Here is a 17,176-nt window from a genome sequence, read left to right as displayed (position 1 = left end):
GTTTAAGTCCTGACAGTTTATAGTTGACATGTTAGATGAGTATGTTTGAAATTGAGGAGTGTTCCCTCTGTCCCTATACTCTGAAGAGTTTTAATCAGGAAAGGATGCTGTATTTTGTCAAATGCTTTTTCTGCATCAATTGAGAGGACCGGGTGGTTTTTCTCTCTTCTCTTATTAATTTGTTCTATCACATTGATTGATTTGCGAATGTTGAACCACCCTTGTATCCCAGGGATAAATCCCACCTGGTTGTGGGACTCCACCTGCATATAAGGAGGGCATGTACTGCATGGAGCACTGGGTGTAATATGCAAGCAATGAATCTTGGAACACTACATCAAAGACTAATGACATACTGCGTGGTGACTAACATAACATTAAAAAAAAAAAAGTAGATGAACACGTTTGTAAAAAATTCCACAGTTCTACCACAGGGAAGGGGAATAATGTTTTGCCTCCCCTCCCTCAGTAAAGCTTTAAGGATAATTTTGAAAATGATATGGAAAATATCATGAGTATAATGTGTGTGTCTGTGCGAACTTTCTCATTACGAAATTATTTTCCCCTCATGACTTCCTGTTTAGATCATTTGTCTTTGAAACAATTTGTTGGTTTAGTTCTGAAAATTTAGTTGAATCATTATCTGGATTTAGGGTTCATTTATTTGGGAAATATGTTAATTATTTTACAACTTTTCCTGGATTAATTCCTTGGATAAAATATAGTTCCTCTGTGGTAGACTTCATTTGTGGGCCAACCTATAGAAACACCACACAGAAAACCAATTAAGTTGGTAAAAACTCATTAATAATATACTTTATGGTTCCAGCAGAGACTGTACAGCTTGCTTGAAATGGTTACAAGGTTAAGGTGACTTAAAGCTAAAATCTGGTGCGTAAATGTAAGAAGGTAACGTTTAAGAGACATTTTCAAGTTTATATTTTCTGCATATTTTTGGTCAAGTAATTTTTTTTTTCAGTGTTCTATCTACTTTTTACACTAAAGGAATTTTCATATTACATCATGGGTGCATCTATCTGCTACTGGAAGGACTGGTTTAATTTATTGTTTGTTAAATGGAAACTATTCATTAAATATGGAAACATCAGGAGATATAGACTGAATATAACCTCATATAAGCCTAGACTTTCTTTGCAAGTGATTTTTTTTTCTGTCTTAAGTTTTAAAACTATATCAAAGGAATACCCGCAGGGATTTACCAATAAACAAAACAAAACAAAACAAAACAACACCAAAAAACCTCTATCAAATAGTAATGAAAAATGAAACATAAACTGTTTACGTGTCCCCTGCATCTCTCTCACACCCCAGTCCTGTTCCAACTGTAATTATTTTAGCTGTTTCTTCTTATGCTTGTCTTCCTATTTCAAATGCTATACTATTACCATTTTAGTTACTCTCTTTTGGCTAGTTTGGTAAAGGTTTAGCTCCATAATAACTCTACCCACTTGCCTTCCTCCATATTCCTAACATAGTTACTTCTGAAATTTTAGTTACTATCTGTGTGATAACTGAAGAGTGGATCAAGACACCATGATTTTATTTCCTTTCTTGCACAATATTTTTTGAATCCATAGTCTTACTATTTTTAGATTTGACATTATTTTATAAATACTTATACTTAATTTTCCTCAAATGTACTTTCTTATTTGGCATATACCCATCCATGTGTAGCATAACCACTCACTTGTGGAGATAGCATATTCTTTATCACATTCTCCTGAGCTTCTTTCAGAGTCCGTTGTGCTCAGTAATCAGTATCAGTAACCTGACAGATTACTGGCCATTAGGTCCTTCTCATTGCTGTGACTTGGGGACTTCTCTCCCTTGAGGTAGATATTCCTCTGATAGCTTCCTCTCCTTTTGATTTCCTTCTTTGTTATGCTGGAGCATGCGTTCAAGAAGTAAAAATCGTGTGCCTTGTATGTCTGAAATTTCTTTATTCTAGCCGCACTTTTTGAAAGTTTGGGTATAGAAATGAAGATTGGAAATAATTTCTACTTAAAGCTATGGAGGTGGTGTTCATTGATCTCTACTATACCCTCTGCTCTTGAGGGATCTGATCCCATTTGATCCAGATAGTGATGTTCCTTTACATGTGACTTTCTTCCCTCTCTACTCTCTGAAAAGTTTGGGGATTTTCTTTATGTTCTTTGTGCTCTGAAATTTCATGACTAGGTGCCTTGATGTGAATTCTACCCCCCTCATTCCTTTAGTTGGGAAATTGTGTATCTTTTCAACTTGGACACTCTTATTTCTTAGTATTTTGTACTGAGTAAAATTTTAAGTAAATTTTAAATAAAATTTCTACTTTCCTTCTCAGTTGTGGAACCATTTGAGAAATAAGAAACATGATACATGAGTTTCATAGTTACATGATACATACATAGATACATAGTTTCATGGTATAGCAGTTTTATAATACCTGGTTTGGAGCATGTGTCTGTGTAGACTCACTGGGTTTCCTAAAGTTTCCAGATCTCTGTTGGAAGCTCTAATAAGTTGTTTCTCTTCTGTCATTCATTTTTGTCCTTTTGTGCTTCTCACTTAAAAATGTTCATTATGACAGTTTAGCAGGGTTTGGAGAAGACATGGATGTCTAAGGTCAACTTGCCATCTTTACCCTCTCAGTTGTTTGGTCCTTTCATTGCTAATAGTGGTTTGAACTTCTCTTGTTTTATATCTTCATCTAAGATGTAAACAGTGATCCTTAACTTACTTTCAAGTTGAGAGAAATATTCATGAATTACTTACAGCTTTTCACAAGAGTAGAGCTGTGTCAATAAAATACCATTGCTATTCAGATATAGCTCCCCTTTGTTTGAATGGTAAGGTCAATAAACTACAGATATCATGGTAGCAAAAGAGATAGATGTGAAAGTGGTAATAAATAAGCCAGATCATAAAAAAAGGTCATAAACTATGCTCTTAAATTTGTATAGATATTTCTTATTGCATCTCTGAGTATTTCAACCCCTGATTACCTAGCGAATAAATGATAAAAACCACTGTGACAACAGGTGCAGATGTGTTCCTTGGTGTGCTGGCTGTTCATTTCTTTGTTTTTCCTGAAAATATGACACCTTCATTTCTTGGCAAGAGAAATGATGTCAGGGCTTCTGTGCATACTGAGATCTCTAAATGAGACATTAGTCACATGGGCGTTTATGAGTCACCAGCCATCTTCATAAACCATATCCAGGAATTAAAAATTAATTTGCTCAGGAAGTAATGGGGATAAATAAAGTATATCATCCTGGGACACAGGAAAGCTACTTTGTGAACTAAAGATCCAACCGAAATTAGTTTCTCCCCACGTTGATGGGTAAATGCATTCTCTTTAAAACTTGTGTCTTGTCACTTATGAGTAGTGCTGGAATTTTTACATGTCACCATCTGGCTATCCCATAATACTCGTTAGGGCAGAAAAGACGTTCATCATCACAAAGACATTACTGATAGTCTCTTCATGGGATGGTACAAAACACATGTTTGCTTTTCTGCTTGGTTAGCTCACTAGCTCATTCAGAGCCCATCTCGGTTATGTATAAAAACCTCTCTCCTCTGTCCTCTCCTGCTTATTCTCATTCCAGAAGTTTCCAAAAGCCCTTTTATTCTTTGTCCCTCCCTTGCATCCCCATCTACACTCTCCCAAGAGTCCAGGCCCTTCAGGAGCATTTGACTTAGGAGCAGGGAGCTCCAGAGGGCTTTAGGGCCCTGCACATAAATCTTCTGTAAGACAAACTTTATGACAAAAATGAACTCTTTTCTATGGCAAAAACCTGCTGCATCTGTCATTCTTATGCCAATAGAATCTGATTTCATTTCTCCTTTTTAAGAGTCACGTCTCAGCAGAGAGAGTGGGGAGGAAGAGAAGTCATTCTGTCATATGTATGCTACAGTCATTGAGAAAAAGAGCCAAAGGAAGGAATTTGGAGACCATTGTAACAAAGAAACAATTAGTTTATTCACTCATTAGTTTATTCACTCACTAAAATCCACTGCTATGGACTTTACCCAGTTTTTCTTTTTAAAATCATATGTTTAAACAAAATAAATATTCATTAATGATCTCTATAAATTTATGAATATATAGGTTAAATCTATGTACTTGTTACATGATGTGTATTTTTAAAAAGATACAGAATGGAAATCTTAGGAGAATGAGCTAAATCTGAAATACATGGTATCGTATATCTCTCTTCATTGCGATGATTACTATTAACTTAGGCAAGGCTCTTCTTTAGTAATAGTGATGTCAAACCAAATCTCACATGGCTTTGATGATGTCAGGGTTTTCAGCTAATCTTATTGGATCCAATGAGATCATCAGTTTCACCCCAGAATGAGATGGAAAAGATGATGTACCAAGAGGAGAGGGCAGGAGTGTGTATCAGCTCTGTCGTTTTCTTGTTGTCTGCTTATGGTGCATTCTTTTTATATCTAAAATCTGCCATTTGTGTGCAGGAACCTCAGCTGGGTTTTTGTTAAAACTAGATAATAGGACTCATAAATCCACTGAGATGGGCAAATATGAGCTATAATGACCCGAGAGATCATGTGAGTGAGGTGTCCTCATCAAGTTCTTCTCTTTTTCATTCTCTCTCTCTCTTTTTAAAAATATTTTATTTATCTATTTGAGAGAGAGACAGAGAGAATGAGAGAGAAATCAGGAGCAAGAGCAGGGGGGAGGAGGAGGGCAGAGGGAGAGGGAGAACCAGACTCCCCAGCTGAGCGGGAAGCCCAACACTGGCCTCAATCCCAGGACCCTGGGATCACGACCTGAGCCAAAGGCAGATGCTTAACCAGCTGAGCCATCCAGGCTCCTCTCCTTTTCACCACAGAATTCTCACCTGTAGGAGACTTCTAGCTCCACATCTGATATGTGGACCAGCTGGTGCTGGTGTCCATCTCTATATTCGTGCTGAATTTATTTCATATTTTTGAAGATAAAAATAACCGTGCATAGAAATTCTAGTGTATTGTATCCCCAGCCAAGGCGATTCTATCGCATACCTACTGGGGTGTCGATAGCTTATTCTGGAAAAAGAGAACCTTGTCTATGATGCTGCAGACATCGAGGCTGCCCCCTGATATGTGGAAAAGCATGCCAAGGTCATTCGTTGACGTCTGCCTCATTGTTCTGGGCAGACGAAGTGATGGGCTGGTGTCAGATATCTAGATCCAGATTCCTCTCTTGGACTCCTGGTAGGTAAGAAAGCCAAGACCTGTCAGACTGGATGATCCTGTTAACAAGTAGATGGAAAAGGTTCCTTTGTAGCAAGTAGAAAAGAGTTTCCCAACATTGGGGGTTCCCACTTAGACTTAGGAGTTTCATTTTCTTTTTTAATATCTTGTTCAGTAAGTCATAGCACAGCTTCCTGGAAGGGAAAAATACGAAGATCAGCATTATACAAAATATGGAAAGTTCTAGATACTATCAAAGGAGTAAAATTTATTTCATTGTATTTGAAAGATAAACAGATTCTTTACTCAGCTTGTTAATCTGCAGTCATTTGTCTTCAGGCTCCATCACTTTCTAACTGATGATTACATCATCACTGTGAAGAAGGTGGCATTTGGGACACTATATCCTTTTCTTTTTTCTTCTCTCTCTCTCTCTCTGGGATCAAGCTCCGCATCGGGCTCTCTGCTCTGTAGGGAGCCTGCTTCCTCCTCTCTCTCTCTCTGCCTGCCTCTCTGCCTACTTGTGGTCTCTGTCTGTCAAATAAAATCTTCAAAAAAAAAAAAAAAAGATTTACTTATTTATTTTGAGAGAGAAAGAGATGGGCGGATAGAGGGAGAGAATCTCAAGTGGCCCCCTGCTGAGCTTGGAGCCTGATGTAGGACTCGACTTCACAGCACTGAGATCACGACCTGAGCGGAAATCAGGAGCCGGACGCTAAACCGACTGAGCCACCCAGGCGCCCCTTTCCTTCTTTGCTTTAAGCTTGACTAAAGATGGGCTAAGTGCCGTGACGATGTTGTTGAAGCAAGATTAAGAATGCATGTATTGTAAGGCCGGGTTTGGTGTGAGGAAGCTGTATGTTTCCTTGCCCCTTCTTTTCCCCGTCCCGGTTCTTCTCTTTAATCTCAGTGCTTTTTCCTCCCGTCCTTTTTCGTTCCGATCCTTTCCCGTTGTCCCTGCTCACTCCCTTTCTGCCAACTTCCTGCTTCCATTCCTGTCCCCACACGGGTCCTCTGCATGGACAGGCTCAGGTCACCTGCACAGACCCAACACATCTCTGTGGCCCAGGGAGGAGTTTATTAGCCTGGACATGTCTCCTGTGAGGAGCTGCTCAGACCCACCCGGGCTCCCACAGGAAAATCAGATATGTTGTGACCGTTGTGGGGGAGAAACAGACGCTGCACAACAGTAGAAACAAATGTCTACTGTAAATAGTCCCTTTGTTTTTCTGAGAAGGAAATCAGTGTATACAGTTAGACACTGTGAGATCGTGATGGAGAACCCTGGGGGCCGAGGGTGTCATGTTTCCTCTTTTGTTTGGCTTCCGCAATCCCTCAGCAGTCAAATGGGTATTTTAGGGAAGGCTGAGAAGATGTGTCAGGGGGTTGGGGAGGGGGTGGTCTCCGCAGGAGGCTCTTGGAACCCTTTTTGAAGAGTGGGGATTTCAGTTGAGTTCTGGGGATGGCCAGATAGAGGAGAAAGACTGCCTGAGAAATCCTGAGAAGCTTCTGACAACGTGGATGGAGCCGGAGGACATTATGCAAACAAGCCAGTCACAAAAAGAGAGACCGCCTGAGCTCACTCACCTGTGGAATCTAAAACAGTCACATTTTGAAACAGAGAGCAGAACGGTGGCTGCCAGGGGCTGGGGGTGGGTGGCGAAAGCGGAGAGATGTTGGTCAAAGTTATAAAGTTTCAGTTGTGCAGAACGAGTAAGTCCTGGGGATCTGACTTGTAGCATGGTGATGATGGTTAACAATATTGTATACTTGGTATTTGCTTGGAGGGCCGTTCTTTGGTGTTCTCACCACATGCATGAGAGATAACCCACGGGAGGTGATACCTATGTTAATTAGCATCCTCGTGTAGAGCCTTTTATGATGCATACACGCACCAAAGCATCAAATTTTATGCCTTGAATGTATACAATTTTCATTTGTCGATTATGCCTGAACAAAGCTAAAAAAATAGTTGATGAGCATGATGGTCTTTTAGAAGAAATCTTGCACGCCAGTCGTGCGAGTCTTTGCACACCTGCGGTTGTGGACATCATGTCTTCTCCTCCCACCTTCCAAAGGCCCAGGGGAAGAGGGCAGAGGCTGCTTTCAGCTCTGATTTGATAATGGAGGCAAAGACCGTTTGCTGTCGGTTATCCTCCAGGGCCCTGAGAACTTGTGGGTCTTGCTCCAGGCACTTGGTTTCTCAAGTCTAGCTGAGGTCCTGCATTCTCATTAGGGAGAACCTACGCAATTTGTTTGCATTTGGCCCTCCAGACCGATGCACGAAGGAAAACTTTGTCTGCTTTACATGTAGAATAGCTGATACATTTCCTTGTGTTCCAGCAAAGTTTCTCCCTTGCTTTATTCTGGTTTCTCAAACAGAAAAATGCAGAGTACAGCCAGTGCAGCTTGTAATGCCTCAATGTATCTATATTTATAGGTGAGCTTAGCAAAGTGCTTTCTCAGTAGAAGGCATAACTCCGTGCTGGGTATAAGCTTCAATTACCTGCGTAATTGCTGCAGGTGCATTTGACCTAAGTGTACCTATTCCATTCAACCCCACAGAGAAGTGTCTGCTTGTCTTGTTGTTACTGTGTTTATTTTTGCCTTTCAGCACTTGAAGATTGATTGAACTTACAGTATATTGAGTTCAAACCTTTGTTCAGTCCTCTTCCTTCATTCAGGAGCTATTGTATTTAAACCATTAACATCTAATTGGAAACCTCAGACTGAATTTAGTGTCCTTTATTTAATTTAGTCCTCTGGTAAGAGAGATGAATGTCATCTTTACTGTTAGAAATTAACTTAAATGTGTTTTATGGTAAAGAATGATAAAAGAATGAATGGTGATGCATTATTTTCTGCATGCAAGGCCCCCAGTTCTTTTCATTGAAACACATATGTCACAAGCTACTTCCCATACGAATTTGCATAGCATATTTGACAGAAATTTTTCTATTCTCTCTGCTCTTTTGTTCCTGGGACTTCCGCAAATGTATTAAATAGAGCAGCTGCTTAGGAGGAATCAGAAAAGGGCATTGCCTTGTGTAGTTTATTTTACTTGAAATTGGTGACATATGCAAAAGTCTGTGATTAAAGAAAGACCATGAACTTAATTTATTAAAGCCCTTAAATGTAAAAAAAAAAAAAAAAAATCCTTCATCTTCCTTTTGCATTTTCTCCCCACTGTTTTGAGCAAAGTAAAGCTTAGTAGTAGGAAATACCTTGCCTTAGGGAGTTAATTTTTTCTCCTGCAGAGACTTTAGTATGGCTCATTTCTACAAGAGAAACATAAAGATATGTGGTAAGTTCTGGAATAAGATCTATGAGCCTGCTACTTAATGTTTTCATCACTGCTCTTCTCCATGGCTGCAGGGGATAGTTTGGGTTAAGGTAGGGCTGAGAATTTTGAGGGAATATTTGTCTGAATTTTCTCAGGGGGTCAAATAGGGCTCAGAGTTTCTTTAGTCAATTTATGTCCCTGAAGGTCAGGATAGCCAGCCAATAGATTTAAATCAGAGAGAGAAAGGGCCGGTTCCTTATTGATTTTTTAATGGAAGGTAAATAATCTGTTAGCCTTTATTCACAAAAAGAGACAGAATAAAGCTATTTTCATATGGGAATTTTGTTTCGGGGGCATTAATATATGGCTAAGTCCAAGAGGAAGGAATATTAAATTTCTGAAACAATTCTCTTTATTGATCCGTGAAACATCAGAAAACTCTTTTAAGTTGAAAAAAATGGTTCCCCCCCCCCCCTCGGATAACTCTTTTACACTAGTTATCTATTGCTGCATAAAAATTACCCCCAAATTAGTAGCTATGGCCGCAGTCATTTATTATCTTACAGTTTCTGTGGATTGGTAATCTGAGTGCAGCTCAGCTGACTATCTCTGCATCAGGGTCTCTCCTGGGGTTGCCATCGGGCCATTGGCCAGGACTGCAGCCTTATTCAAAAGCTCAACTGAGAGAGGTTCCCGAGCAAGCTCACTCAGTTGGCGGCTGGTGGGATTCAGTTCTCTGCAGGTGGTTGGGCTGAGAGCGGCGGTTCCTCGCTGACTGTCTCCCAAGGATCTCAGTTCTTTGCCACAAGAGCCTCTTCATAGATCAGCTCACCCCCATCAGGACCAGCAAGTGAGAAAGCAAGACAGGATAAGCGAGATAGAAGACAGAGTCTTTTTGTAACTTAAACTTGGAAGTAACATCTTAGAAGGCGCAGGACCAGCACACACTCAAGGGGAGAGGATTGTACAAGGGCCTGAATATATACACTGCCTACCCTGTCCACTGACTGCTTTTTCAGACCTCTTTTCATTAGTTAACCGACAAGCATGCATTGAACTTGGTGCTCAGAGTTGAATAATCTGAGTTTTGTATTTCACATGATTGTGCTTCTTCCTCTTTAAACCTACCCATCCTCAGCTTCAGGTCTTGACCTGGGATGCTTTAATGTTATCAGCTACTCCTGTCTGTTCACTGTCTGGGCATGAACATCATGAGAACATTTTTTTTTTTTTTACCATCGTGAAGAGATATTGGCACCCCCACGTTCACTGAAGCTTATAATTCACGATAGCTAAGATGTAGAAACAACTTAAGTGTTCATTGACAGATGAATGGATGAAGACCTTGTGGTGTGTATATATTCAGTGGAAAATTATTTGGCCACGAAGAGGGAGGAAGTCCTGCCATTTGTGATGACACGGATGGACCTTGAGGGCATCATGCTAAATACAATGAGTTAGGCAGAAAAATACAAGTACTGTAAGATTCCATTTATACGTGGAATCTAAAAACAAAAATGAACTCAGAAGGCCGATATCGTTCCCTGGGGCTGGGGGTGAGGGTGGAGGACATGGGGAAGGTTTCAACGAAGGGTACAAACTTTTAGTTGTATAAACTTATAAGGTGAATAAGTTCCAGGGACCTAATGTACAGCGTGGTGATTACAGTTATCAATACTGTATTTATTGTACTCTTGAAAGTTGTTAGGATAGTAGATCTGAAATGTTCTCACCATGACAAAAACAAAAATGTTAATTATGTAAGGTTATGTTGATTAACTGTCTTGTGGTAAACATTTTTCAGTTTATACATGTATTAAATGACTACATTGTATGCCTTAAATTGTATATGTAATTGACTGTATATGTCAATTAAATAAAGCTGGGGGAAATAAAAGAGAGAAAGGTGATTTCTGAAGTTGGACCTATAAGCATAAATCTTTCTGCTTTTTTCACAATGTTCCCTCCCAGTTTCAATGACCTAGCTAGTTAATTTGGTTGATCATGTGTCATTGGCAAAAGTGGGAGATTAAGTCTTTACTAAGCTCATGAGATGGATGTGGCTAAAGGATTTAGAGTCGTGTGCTATGTTTCCTTTCCTGCTGAACAATAGTGCCTCCTTTGAGCTGGAAAATTTCAAACAGCTAGCTGGTATGAGGACTTTTCTTCTTTCCTAAATAACTGTGTGGATGGTCTGTGGCTAGTTAACTCATGAGGCTACCACATATGTGAGACCACAGTGAAAGATTTTATCCACCTAGTTAGCCTGGTTTTATTCTGTGAACAAGGTTTTCAATTAGAAGCCAGTGCTAATTCTGCCTCGTACTTGCCTCTCCTTGAGTGACTTAACTTTTGGTCTCTCTTTTATGTTATCTGTAAAATGGGAATAATAGTCATTTGTGAAAGTTGTCACGAAGATGAGATGAGACAGGGCTAGGCAGTGGTGCTCAAGAGGATAGCTATTACTTCTCTTGCTTTTCTTTTTATTTATTTTTAAGTCCTTTATGCTCAACCCAAATGCTTTTTATAAAGACATCCCTTTATAATTTGTTTGATTCATGAATTTTTTTATAAAGATTTTATTTATTTATTTGACAGGCAGAGATCACAAGAAGGCAGAGAGGCAGGCAGAGAGAGAGGGGGAAGCAGGCTCCCCATGGAGCAGAGAGCAGGATGTGGGGCTGGATCCCAGGACCCTGGGATCATGACCTGAGCCGAAGGCAGAGGGTTTAACCCACTGAGCAATCCCGGGCACCCATGATTCCTGAATTTTTAAAAGGACATCATGGAATTGACCATTTGAACCATTTTAAAGTGTATCATCCAGTGGGTTCAGCACATTGATGATGTTGTGCAGCCATCACCGCTCTCTGCTTCTAGAATGTCTTCATTACTCCAAAAGGAGTTATTGAATCTCATACCAATTAAGCAGTCACTCTCCATTTCCTACCCCCGCCCCCAGCCCCTGGCAACTGCTAATCTACTTACTGTCTCAATGAATTTGCTTTTTATGGATATCTCATATAAATGAAATCATACAATACATGACCTTTCTTGTCTGGCTTCTTATAGTTAGCATAATATTTTCAAGGTTTCTCACTTTTATTTCATGTACCATTTTACTGATGTCTGCTAGTTACAGGAAGCATTGAATGAGGAAGAAGAATTCAAAGTGTATGCTCTCTGAATGGAGGGCAGGGATGGTATCATTTTTGTAGGAGGATGAACCACACCAACCACCTAAAGACTGAGAATAAAAGTGGGAGGGAAGACAGCCAAGTTCATTTCTAAATCAACTTCTACCAAAACTGCTTCTCTTTTCTTCGACCTCGTCTCCTTCCCTCTGTGGCTCCCTCCCTAGTACCTCCTCACCCACTAAACTCATCCCTTCTCGTTTACTGCCTACTCTCTCCCTTCCTTCCATTCTTTATTCCTCTCTCTGCACTTTTCCTTCTTTGTTTCATCATTCCCTCTTTTCTTCTCTCTGTGCAAAGACAGAACGAAAATAGGTTAGTACTCGGAATTTCGATTGCTAGGGATTTATCCCAAGTGAACATAGTCAAAGTGATTGACATTAACCTTTGAGATCATATAAAAGGCCCAATATAAGAGCTTGGTTTAAAAAAATGATATATGTCTTGGAAAGACTCTGTAGCCACACACACACACAAAAAATCATGCTTAATTGAATATTTAATGACAGAGTATATCTTTAGAGATAAAAGACCTTTTTACAAAATAGTGGTGCAATAGGTTTTAATGGTCTAATAGGTTTAAAATAGATGGTAATGAATCAAATAATATTACGTGTACTCTATGTGCATCTTTATGCAGAGGAAAATAAAAGCATGCACTTAAAATTTTAACAGTCATTATCATAGTATGGGACAATTACCAGTGGCTTTTAATTTTCCTGTTTGTGCTTATTAATAGCTTCAAAATTTTCAACACATGCATCAACCTTTGGAATCAGGGAAATAGGATTAAAAAAAAACCACTGTTATTGAAAGTAGAAAAACTCAGTCCATGACCATGAAACCAGAGAGAGGTCCTCATTGTAAAGGGTTGATTGATGTATCTCGAATGAGATGATTTTGTCCCCAGGAACATTTGACAATGTCTGGGGACATTTTGGGCTGTCACAAGTGGGAGGTGTGACTGGCATTTGGGGATAGAGACCAGGGATGCTGCTGAACATCCTGTAACATACAGGATGTCCTCCCCGCCCTTCACCAGCAAATTCTCCAGCCCCAAAGTCAATGGCACCCGAGGATGAGAAACATGTTCAGTGGCTAGTTTAAATATTTTAAATTAGCTCATTGGAGAATATCAGTGGAAGAGGTCAGATCACTTGGGTTGTTTTTAATGGGTATAAAGAATTAATTCACTTCAGCCCGATGTGGGACTCGATCCCAGGACGCTGGGATCATGACATGAGCCTGCTTCTCCCTCTGACTCTGCCTTCTACTCTGTCTGCCTGTGCTCGCTCTCTCTCTGACAAATAAATAAATAAAATCTTAAAAAAAAATCTTAAAGAATTAATTTACTTCAAATAACACGACACTGACCTCATTATCTAAGGACTTCAGGTGAAATCATGCTCTTTTTCTACTGTTTCACCTGTTATCAGCATTTTTTTTTTTTTTTTTAAAATCCGGGCCATGTATCTCAAAGAGAAGAAGCCAGGCATATGTTTGAGGCTAATGTGTTGATACTGACTTAGGACACAAAATTCCATGGGTTAATGAATAGAGGTAATTGTCCGAGAGAGAGTACTCCAGTCCTGTGGAATGAAGAAAATTCTGGCTGAGGGAAGAGTGCCACCTACTGAATTGTGTTTGGGTTTTCCCCAGGTTCTATTTATGCAGGTTTATGCCTGAAAGTGTTATTTTCCATTATCGATCTCACACATTTTCTTAAGTAGTTACTGCCACAGTGTTAAACAATATTTAGTTATTATTGGATCAAGGTGTAATTAGAAACAGCTGTGAACAATTGCGTACCATCCAGCTCCTGAAGTAGCAAGCTAAATTGTACTTGAAGACCTCGGGTTGATTAACAGAGATTGTATCTGGCAGTTAAAACAAATCCATCTCCCGTTTGAGTGCTGCCAGCCAGTCCCATTTTGCCAAGATAACCAGAAAGATTAAAAATGCATTTAAGGGCACCTGGGTGGCTCAGTCGGTTAAGCGTCTGCCTTAGGCTCTGGTCATGATCTCAGGGTCCTGGGATCGAGCCCAAATTCTGTCTCCCGGCTCAGCAGAGAGCCTCTCCCTCTCTGTCTGACCTCCTCCTGCTTGCACCCTCTCTCTCTCTCTCTGTCTCAAATAAAATAAATAAATAAATGCATTCAATATGTCACCGGCAAGTTTTCCTGGACTTGGAAATTGTCACAAACTTCTTTTTTTTAACTTGTCACCAAGTTAAAAAAAAGAAAGAAATTAAAGCACCTAGTGTTTGCCATGACAAAACTGTCAATATTTTATCCTTTCCTCAGAATTCCATCCCTGATCTTTCCTCTCTGTATATTTCTGTATATTTCTATTTTCTTCCTTCCTCCCGCCCTCCCTCCCTTCTTTCTTTCCTTTTTATTTTTCCCTTTTTCTTTTTCTTTTCTTTCTCTTTTAAGTAGGTTTCACACCCAGCATGGAGCGCAACACAAGTCTTGAACTCATGACCCTGAGATCAAGACCTGAGCTGAGATCAAGCATTCGTTGGATGTTCAACCGACTAAGCCATCACTTCCCTCTCTTTATATTTTTAAATGCCCATTTAAAGTGCCCTCATCTTTTTCCCAAGTATTTCTTTAAAAACTCTATAGGGCAGTGCATACATTTTGATATATCTACTTAATAACTACATTTCTAGATAACTTGAAAAGCCATTTTGAATTACATGTTGAATTGGATGGGTCAGATAATTACCATGGTGAATCTCTTTATTGGGATTAAATAATTTGTCTCATAACATTATATGCTTCTGTGTAATATGTTAATTCTTGCTCCTAATCAAACATTTAATTACATAATGAGCTTGGATAAATTTGTAACCTGAATCTAAAACCCACTTATATGAAATTCAAAATGGTGTGTATTGCAGACAGAGGAACGGTTTCTAGCATTTTGGTTCAAAATTTTAGCAATATCTGCCAATAATAAACATGAGGGTTTGAGACAATTTCCAAGTCCAGGAAAACTTGCAGCGCTAAGGGCTGGAAAAGCTGGATTTCATGCGTTTATTTATTTATACTGACTTGTGGGTTCAAAAGAACTTTTAGAACTTTGACTGTTTACTTGATTTCTCTGGAACTGCCTCTCACACGAACGTGGAGGAACCAGAACCTTATGAGACCTTCCTTTTTCCCAAGTCTCGTTGCCTCTTTCAGAAAAAGTGGAGGCTCTTTAAGAACTGAATTTTGCTAAATTGACCTGTGTGATTTATTCAGAACTCTGTTGACTTGTAAGACCCTGGCTTTTATTAGTATTTATTTATTTATTTATTTATTTATTTATTTATTTATTTATGATAGAGAGAGAGAGAAATCACAAGTAGGGAGAGAGGCAGGCAGAGAGAGAGAGAGGAGGAAGCAGGCTCCCCGTAGAGCAGAGAGCCCGATGTGGGGATCAATCCCAGGACCCTGAGCCAAAGGCAGAAGCTTAACCCACTGAGCCATCCAGGTGCCCCGTGACCCTGGCTTTTAATTGCTAAATAAGATTAATTAGTGAAAGACATGTCTGGCATGGGTATTTTGTGGTACCTTTTGGTAGAATGGACAATTTGCTTGAGCTTATTATTTTGTGGGAGATAAATCACTCTTAAAACATGACGGGCATGGTAATTTTTCTGTGTGAATGGGGTTTCTTTACTCTTCATGGTGTGTGTGTGTGTGTGTAAAAGTGTCTAGTATTTACTTAAAATTTACTTATGCTCATGTGTTATGGGTTGAATTATATCCCCACCCAAATGTGTATATTGAAGTCCTGTCCCTCAGAATGTGGCCTTATTTGGATGCAGGGTTGTGTAAGTGTAATTAGTTTACGATGAGGTTGTCTTGGAGTCAGGAAGGCCTTTAATCAAATAGAGCTGGTGTCCATAAAAACAGGGGACATTTGAGCATAGACATAACACAGTGAAAATGCCTTGTGACCATGGGGGAGTTATGCCGCCTCAAGCCAAGGAAATTCCAAGAGCTAGGAGAAAGACCTGGAACAGATCCTTCCCCACCATGGCCCTTCAGACACCTTAACTGCAGACTTGCAGCCTTTTGAACCATGGGACAATACCCTTCTGTTGTTGAAGCCCCTTAGTTCATGGTTCATCATTATGGAAACCAGTATGTCAGACATTACCGACGTTGGTGTTTCCAGTTGAGTTCCACTAACATTTATGAGCACTTACTTCATGCCGGAAGCAGAGCTGGATGCCAATGACACAAGCTGGATTAAGTTTCCTAGGAACTCAGCCTTGTGGGAGAGGTGGACAGAAGTGATCCAGGAAGTTTGATGTCCCCCTACGTTCAGAGTCGCCAACTTGAGATAGACCCATGAAGTCACCTAAGAAACCTGCTAGCTCCCTAATTATCTTGCTCAAATTCATTCCACAGTGACTATGAAAATCATCACTGTCCTCATTTCCATCCAACCAATGATGTTCTACTCCTGCTCGTGGGATATTTCTTAAAGATGGTTTCTTTTTTTTTTTTTTAAAGACTTTTTGGGGTTTTGTTTTGTTTTTTTCTTTAAAAAAAGAAAACAGGAACTTTCCAAAAGGGCAGTTTCCTTTCTTTGCCGTCAGCCTCACACAGGGTCACCTCCCTCCTTTCCAGGGGGCTCCACACTTCTCCCCGATCGGAGGCTTTGCTGGGACTCGCACCCTTAGTGGGGCAAGTTCTGCCTGTCGCAGAAATGTGGGGGCACGTGTGCGTCTGCAGGATTCCAGATGGGCTGAGGGCTATAAAGCCCTTGAAATGACTCCTAGCCCGCCCTTCATGACGTACTTATTCAGAGCTTTGATTCACAGTTCCGTTATAATGAAAGTTCAAGGGTGTTATGTTTAACAACTTTTAAAACCAGTTGGTAAAACTGACATTTATTTTGGTGATAAAGCTGAATCGATGCAAGGTTGCCAGTGGCTACTTAAGAGCGAAGTGTCCTTGAGAAATATTTCCTTCTTTGTGCGAGCGCTTCAATCTCCGGGTGGAGCCCTTCGCAGCTTCTTTGCTGTAATTCGTGTGAGCGCTGTAGCTGGTAGGTTGCCATGGTTACTTGAGTCCACTGGGCAGACAGATTTTCATTGTAATTAGTGTGAACACCACAGCCCAGCCATGGGTGCTCCTCTTCTGAGGAGCCACCTCCCCGGTTAAGTGTGGATGGTCACCACACAGGGTGAGATGAGAAAGAGAAACATGGCCTTTTCTTCTGTTCCTTCTGCTCAGACTGGTGGAGCAGAGACCATGACCCACTTGGGGGATAAAGACAAATCAGATTGTTTTTAGAAATATGCTTCTTCATAGTGCTGTTTGCATAAGCTACTCTTTCAAAGTGGGAATGAATAAATGCTTTCTGGATAGCTGAATTTGACTTAATACACTTACACAGAACCCAGTACTTGAGCCAGTTGAGGAGAACTGCCAGGCAATGAAATGAAAATCTAAATGCCTCTTACCATAATGACAGTTCGATTTTG

At 40.1% G+C, this 17,176-nt stretch overlaps 1 protein-coding gene across 1 annotated transcript in view; it reads left to right on the top strand.

Annotated features, from left to right (window-relative positions):
- Positions 1 to 17,176, top strand: part of PID1 (phosphotyrosine interaction domain containing 1) — a 229,549-nt gene that overhangs the window by 116,112 nt on the left and 96,261 nt on the right. The window lies entirely within an intron of this gene.

This window comes from Mustela nigripes, chromosome 3 (genome assembly GCF_022355385.1).
Source record: "Mustela nigripes isolate SB6536 chromosome 3, MUSNIG.SB6536, whole genome shotgun sequence".
NCBI lineage: Eukaryota > Metazoa > Chordata > Mammalia > Carnivora > Mustelidae > Mustela > Mustela nigripes.
The sequence above is the reverse complement of the archived record's forward strand: the minus strand, read 5'-3'. Positions and strand labels throughout refer to the sequence as shown.